The sequence below is a fragment of the Balaenoptera musculus genome, chromosome 2 (assembly GCF_009873245.2).
Source record: "Balaenoptera musculus isolate JJ_BM4_2016_0621 chromosome 2, mBalMus1.pri.v3, whole genome shotgun sequence".
NCBI lineage: Eukaryota > Metazoa > Chordata > Mammalia > Artiodactyla > Balaenopteridae > Balaenoptera > Balaenoptera musculus.
The window spans coordinates 84711746-84719579 of record NC_045786.1 but is presented as its reverse complement, the minus strand read 5'-3'; the positions used below and the strand labels follow the sequence as shown (position 1 = coordinate 84719579).

The window sequence follows — 7834 nt, the reverse complement described above, 5'->3', positions numbered from 1 at the left end:
GGAGTGAGTGTGGAGAAGGACTTAATTGGGGGGAATAAGGTAGAGTAGGAAAAACACAGTCTGGTCTGACCCCCAGCTCTATGACCTTGGGCAGGCCACTTACCTTTCCTGAACTCTGAATTTCTCATCTGCTAAATAAGACAATGATTCTGGGTAGTGTGTGCTAACACTGATAGCAGTGGCCATGACAAAGGGGCATTCTGTGGCGTGTAGGGCCGACACACAGGGTTGGCGCATCAGGCCCTGAAGTCTGGAGACTGGCTTCCCGTGCAGGGTGACTGGGGCGCCTCTGTTGGGATGACGTTAATATGGACAAGACTCTGGCACTTCATGAAGACCGGGCTGAGGGTATTAAGTAAAGGGGAGTGAGGGTGAGGTCTGCCTCAGTCTCAGAGAACTGAAAAGAAGCTTCAAAACCAAGGGGCCCATTGAGTAAACAAGATCAGCTGCCTGTGGAAGGGCTAACCACCATCTAACTCATCCATCCAACCCAGTGTGTCTTCTCTCCATGACAAAACTCCTTGCATCTTTCCCCTTGTCTTCCTCAGCCTCCAAACCAGGTGGTAAAACAGGATTACTGTCCAGCTCTACTTCCTTCTCAGATAATTTAAGCCCCACGTGGGCCCTCAGATCACACAGCTCACGTGAAAACCTCCTTAGCACATGTTGGGAGAGTCCAGGGTGCAGGCTCTGGACTGACAGCCACACAGGGGTTTCACCAAGTCCCACATCATGCTTGGCTCAGCCAGGTGTGGAGGTCAGTTTGTAGAGCGACCCTACTTCGCTGGTTGCTCCTCGTGTCCCATGTGACTAAAGCATGCCTTTCTGGCTGAGCTCTGAGTACAGACAACGTTACAGACAATGTTCCTTCCCACTCCCACGTCAGAAACCTCATCTCCATGGTATTTTCACCCTAAGCTACCCATCTGCTGCCCTGGATTCTCCAAATAGAATCTCTCCCGCTTTTCCCAGATCCTACACATCTGAACGTATTTGGGGAAGCGGTTTATTTTCTTTCTTTCTTTCTTTTTTACTTTGCCCCCAACCTTCTCTTTGGACATCCAGGAACGCAGTTACTCCCCTTTTGAAGACGCCTAAGTCAGTCTAGGATTTACCCATCTCTTTACAGCCTCACTCTCTGCTGTCACTTAAAAAAAATTTTTTTTTCATGTTTCCTGCCCTAGTCTTGCAGGCCATAATCCATCTCACCCTCTAAGACAAAGCAGGTCTAGGGTATTCCAAGTAGAAGGTCTTTCTTATTTTGAACACCACCTTGGGCCTTCCACTTTCCCCATCACTTCTCTTCAGCATCTCTCCACCTTAGGACCTTGAAGTACAACCTGAGGCCAGTCAGTCAGGCTCAGTGAGGCACAAAGCAAATCCACTTTACTACAGGGTGTAGACTCTCTAAAGGACAAACTCTATTCAACTACATAAAAGTAGATAAATCACAGCTATCCAGGGCCTAATAGGCTTGGAGTCTTTTTGATTCTTGTGTTCTACTATTATCCCCACCCTCTTTCCACCTGTTCCCTGTCCCCAGCCCCATAGCCTGGCCCTCCACTCCACCCCAGCCAAAACATAACATCTGTCATCACTGTGTGGCCGGTGGGATGCACCATCCTCCCTGTCTGGCTTCTCTGCGTCTTATCATTGCATTGAGGACAGGCTGCGCTCCAAGTCACCCTGACATTCAGAGAAGGACTCCTTTCCTCCCCGGCCTCCTGAAGACTTCTCCCTGGATTCCTCTCCCCACTAGACTCTCAGCCTCCTCTCTACTCTCCTAGACTGTATTGCCTACTGTAGACTTCTCCTGTCTTTTGGGCACTCTTGACCATCCTGCAAGCATAGTCACATCATGGGGCTTTCAGGTCCCAGTCTCTCAAAAATGTCTCCCTTTTTCTTCATCTCTGCCCCCAATTACAGGAGGGCCTTTGTTCAGGCCCATTACCAAGGCCTCAGCAATTCACCCTCTCTGGGCAGGCAGAGTCTTGGCAAGGGGAGCAGAGACTGGATTTTAAACCCAACTTGTCCCCAGAATGGGCTTCTAACTGTGACTTTAGCACACTAAACTCACATTTATATTAACAGAGGTTTCTGCCTCAGTCAGATTCAAGTACACTTAGCAGCAGAAGTTGGGGGGAGGTGAAATTTCCAAGATTCCCATTTACGGATTACATCTACCATAGCACTGATTCCAGCCTACCTGAGCCCTGTGGAATAATTAAGAGGAGGAATGTTTTATTGTATTGGAGGAAGAGAGGAAAATGAAGAAAGAAAAGGGGAAATGGAGGAGTAGAAAAAAACTAGATTTTCGTTTATCTGCCTTTTTTGGTTAATTTTGATGTAAACATAAAATGTCTTTTGATTTATTTTAACACAATTAAGTATCTACTTGCTGTTACGAAAACAAATTTCTAAACTGTTATCCCTTTATGCTCTTTTCCTAAGTCACAACATCTGTCTTTGTTTTGGGGCTTGGATTTCTTTTCTTCTTATTTTTACAGTCCTCAAGACAGCTACCCTAACGCCACAGTGTCGTTAACCCAGTTGCAGCTTTGGTTCTGCTGGCTCTTTACCGTGGTTCCCACAGCTGTCGCTAGCCCATTGTCCTACCCTGCAGAGAGGTCAGCGGACGCTATAACTCATGGGCTGAGGCATTCAAAGAGATACCAGGGAGCCATCATCTGGGCATCAAAACAGGCAAGAAATCTAAGTGCTGAGAACTTTGATGCAGCAAAGAATCAGGAAAAGCAAGGCTCCTGCCGCCCCTGCTGCTCGAGGCGTCCCCCTCCAATGGCCTGAGAGAATGTGAAGCCTCAGGTGCCCCGACAGCTGGAAACAGCCTTAGCTTCTCCTAAGACGAACAACAGGGGCACCAACTAGGTGCCCGGTACTGTACTGGTTGCTCTACCCACATTATCTTTCATTATTTTCCTTATATTTTTCAGATGAGAAAACTGAGGCTCAGAGAGACAAAATGACTTTTCTAGAGGTCACATTATCACCAAGAGATCAGTTCATATGAGGGGAACTTGTTATAGGTAAATTAAGGCTGAGCAGGGCTCAGGAAGCAGGGTGAAGCCATTAGGAAATTAAAGAGGGGAGGAAAAGAGGGGCACTGACCCCACTCATCATTAGGCCAGAACTTAGGTGCCAGGACACAAGCCTTCTAATAATGTGAACTGGACCCTACCTTGTGCCCTGATGCTCAGCTGATATTCAAACGTTCCATGGCTCCACTCCTAACCCAACTCTGAGTGAGGCAGCAGGTGATCTGAAGCTAAACAGCTACCTTCCCAGCCACCTCTAATCTCATTTGCTCACCTGTGTGCACATGGCTTGCGCCTTAGGACTAAGACTGTTTACACCTACTTTGTCTAGGGTTGCTCTAGCCTCTCAACTCCTCTCTTCTCTCTCTTCAGGGAAGAGAGAAAACATCCCATTTGGGGGCTGTTGGCTTCTAGCCCAAAGGCTTTATTCCAGATGGATTTGCCTCTGGCTGGCCACCCAGAATAGACAGGTGATAGCCATATTCTCAGCTCATCCAGACCATCTGTTCATTTTTCCGTAACACTGTCCTCTGGGTCTATGCTAAGGGCCCATTTAAGAAAATGCTGCTCCAGTAACTAAGCCCTTTGGTGGGAATTTAAGATGGAGCCTTACTATAATTAACTTCACCTGGTAGCCCGTAAAATTATGGTGGGTTTCCAATAGAGTCCTAATGCTCTCCATAAAATGAAAACAAGGAAGAATTAGAAAAGTAAATAGTCTTTTTTACCTCCTAGAAGTCACTGCATAAATCCACTATCAGAGCAGCAGTGTGGCCCAATTCATTGATTCCCACAAGCATTGACTGACTCTCTGTCATGCCCAAGGTTTTCTGATTAAAAAAAAAAAATTCAAGGGACACAGCTGTGATAAGATGAACCCCTAAGGGAAGTTTGAAGAAAAATACGTGGTGCTTATTAGGCTAACTTGGAGAGTTTTATTTTGCTGACTAGACTTTTTACTCTCACTAGAGAGAAGTTGTAGAGCAAGGGGAGAGAAATGCTGCCTGGTGTAGAAATTTGATTGTCCTGCTGTATGATTTATGATGGACTCTTACTTACAATAAATGCCTCACAAAACTGTTGAGAAAAATCTACATTTTCATCAATGTGTTTCGAGTTTCTGTTTTCTTCATGGAAATAGATGCATTAAAATGCTATGTTGGCAGAGTCTACTAAGGAGGGCCCAGTCACAGATGTATTACACAAAATGAGATAAACGTGGTTCCTGCCCTCAAGGAACTCATGATGTGGTAGGATTGGTAAGACAATTAAAGAATAGCATTGACACGGGTAAGGCTTTGGTCAGGACCCAAGTTAGGTGCCACAAAGAAATTCAGAGCAGAGCAAGACATTATGACATCTTCATTTTGACATTGCTGATTTTATATCATAAGTGCCACCTAAGTACTGATTTTTATTGCCCCATCTAGTGAAGGTGAGGCTGGAGAGAATAAGGAACAGGGTTAGGATGTATGTATTGCATTTTATTTGATATAACTTGACAATGTATAGTTGTAAAAGTAACAGAAGATAACTCACAGAAATAGTTCTATCTGTTGGGATGGAGGGACTTTTAAGCATTATACCAAAGGCAGAAATAATAAAGGAAAAGACTGATTGATTTGACTATGATTTCACACATAAACAGACATATACACAAACACACAAACCAAGTTAAAAAAAACTGGAAAAATATTCACAACATAGATCACAGATTGCCATCTGCTTTCTTTTAAGTTGGTTTAAGTTTGCCTTGACTATGCACTTAGATTCTTACCAAGCTCTGCCCTGCATCAGTGTAACAATGGTTTATCCAAATGACTAATAAAAATATACACCTGAGAAACTGTCATTGACCAGAGGAAACAAGGGGGAAATGATAACTAAGTGCAATGTGGGATTCTGGACTGGATCCTGGAACAGAAGAAAATGGACAAAGTATATGTTCAGATAACTCAAAAGAAGAAATGAATAAAAATGAATATGGCCAATGAAAAAGGAAAAGAAGTCCAACCTTACTTTCCAATCAAAGGAAAATTGTATACATAATCCATATTATAAATTGTATCTACAATCCATATTATATATAATTTATACTCTACACACACCCCTTGGATTGGCAAAGACAAAAATGATCAATGATATTCAGTCTAATAGTGGTATTAACTGGTAAAAATCATAAAAGCATCCATTTTCCTATATTTCTGCCTTGATTTCTTATTATTATCTATACTTCAAACTAGTTTAAGGTGTTATCACCTGTTACTTGGACAACCATAATAGCCCCCTACCTTGTCAACCTCTGTTCATTCTTGCCTTTGTTCATCAGTTCTTTCTACTCAGCCAAAGTTACCTTTTTAAAACACAGAGGATCCCCAATCATTGCTTTTATCTCTCCTTGCTGTTGGAATAACAATAAAATCTTTAGCAAGACCTGTGAAGCCACCTATGGCATGCTTCCTACCCATTTTTCCAGCCTCATTTTGCCCGGTGCTTCCCCTCTCTTTCCACTCCAGCCAAACAAGCCTTCTTCAACTCCCCCAGCAGCCACATTTGCACAGGCTGAGGCCAAAACGCTCTTATCTCCCCTATTAGTCTAGTTACCTCCTACTTAAGCTTCAGGCCTTATCTGAAATGTCACTTCCTCCAGGAAGTCATCCTTGAACCCCCCCAACTAGAAGGAATTCACGCTACTGTACTTTCTAACAGTATATGTGTCTTCTCCTCGTAATACTTACACAGAGTCCACAAGGGCGGGGACCACACCTGGTGTTGCTCACCGTTGTACCCTAAATAGTACACAGTACTTGGCACACACTAGGATCTCCATAAATGTTGAATGAATCATAAATCTTTCTGGAGATCAGTTTGGCAACGTATGTTAACATTTTAAACGTGTATATTCTTTGATTCAGTAATTTATTTCGGGCAATTTATTTTTCTTTTATTCCATTATACACATACACAGAGCACAGCACACACACACAGGAGTGAGTCCTAAGGTTTTCCACATTTCTAAGTATAGTTGACCTTTGAACAATTCGGGGGATTAAGGGTGCCAACCCGCTGCTCAGAGAACCCAGTAGGGCACTCTGTATACGTGGCCTCTCCATTATCCGGGGTTCCTCTCTATGCCTGGTTCCGAATTCTCAGATTCAACCAACTGCAACTCCTGTGGTACTGTAGTAGTTACTATTGAAAAAGAAATCCATGTATAAGTGGACCCACGCAGTTCAAACCCACGTTGTTCAAGGGTCAACTGTATGTGCATCTTATATAATCAGAAACAGAAGATATTTTCATTTGGGGGGAGGATGTACATTAATTGTCTTATATCAAAGTATCCCCAGATTAAAAGAGTTGCATCAAAGGGAGGACATCAAAGTATCACTGTCATTCCAGTTCCAGAGCCGGTCCCAACTTGCCGTGACAAAAGGGTCACACGTCAAAAGTCAGAGCAGGGGAGCACCCAGGGGCGCAGCGGAGGAAGGCGGCCCCTCCCCCCGGCCGCTGGCGCCCAGCTCGCCCAAGGCGCTGCTGCTGGAGCTCAAGGGGCTGCCGGAGGAGCCGGTGGAGGGCTTCGGATGACCCTGGTGGACAAGGGCGGCCTGAACTGGGAGGTGGCCATCTTCGGGCCCCCCAACACCTACTCCGAGGGCAGCTGCTTGACGGCGCGTCTCAAGATCGCCATCGACTACCCTTACTTCCCGCCGGCCTTTCTGTTCCTGACCGAGATGCGGGGCCCCAACGTCTGTGAGGCTGCGCGTCTCCATCCTCCAACCCCCGCTCGACTACCTCCTACCCCCTGAGCGGGGACCCGCCCTCAGAGCGGCGGAACCCACCCAGAACACAGGACCATCTTCCTGAGCATCACCACCTTCCTCAGCGAACCCAACGCTGTTTCCACCTGCCAACGTGCACGCTTCCGTGACGCACACGAAGCGGGAAGAGAGCGAAGGCAGGACCGGAAGCACGCGCACGTGAACCCGAGGCGGGTCCTGGGGACCAAGGCGGACGCGGAGCGGGACGGCGGGAAGGTCCCACCGCGCTGGCCCAGGGCTGCGGGAAGACCCAGGCCCGGTGCCCGACCGGGGCTCGGACCTCTTCTGCCAGCACGACTACAGGGCGGCGAGGCCCAGGCCGAGGCCCGCAGCTGGGGCGGGGACGACGGGGACGACTCGGGCCACGAAGAGTCCTGACAGCGCATCCCCACCAATAAGCTTAACAAATTTTACCTCAGCCGGACGGACCGTGTGGGCTCTCGGGCGCCTCTGTCGCCTCGACTTCCTCGGGTAGGTGTGCGCTGCCGGCCCCGGGCCGGTCCCCAGGTCCCGCCCCGGGTTTCCTTGGCTTTGGAGGGAGGCCCCGCCCCGCCCGCCGTCGCCTCCTGCGGGCCCCTAGCGTGCTGGGCGCCGGCGCGGGGTGGAGGCGGTGCCTGGGGGTCACAGACCCCGGGCCTGTCTGCAGCTGCCGCCGGCTGGAGCCAGGGACTTGGGGACCCAGCTCGCGAGTGGACGGATTAACTTGAGGTCACCTCTTCTCTCTGCTTTGGTCTGTTTGGAATCTAAATAAAGCGATTTTATGAGAAGCCAAATAAATAAAAAAGTCAGAGCAGGTAGAAATTTTCAACTAAGGATAGGGCATTGTAGAGGATCCAAGGTCCAAGGACATCTTCAGGAAAAGGTAGCATGTGAGTGAGGTTATAAAGGGTAATTAGGATTGTCATAGATGAGGAAGAGGGGAGAGGCTGGGAACAGTGCATGTCAGGCAACAGGAAACAG

General features: G+C 47.3%; 1 pseudogene; it reads left to right on the top strand.

Moving 5' to 3' along the window:
• Positions 1 to 308: 308 nt before the first annotated feature.
• LOC118889845 lies at positions 309 to 7252 on the top strand (annotated as a pseudogene).
• Positions 7253 to 7834: the final 582 nt, after the last annotated feature.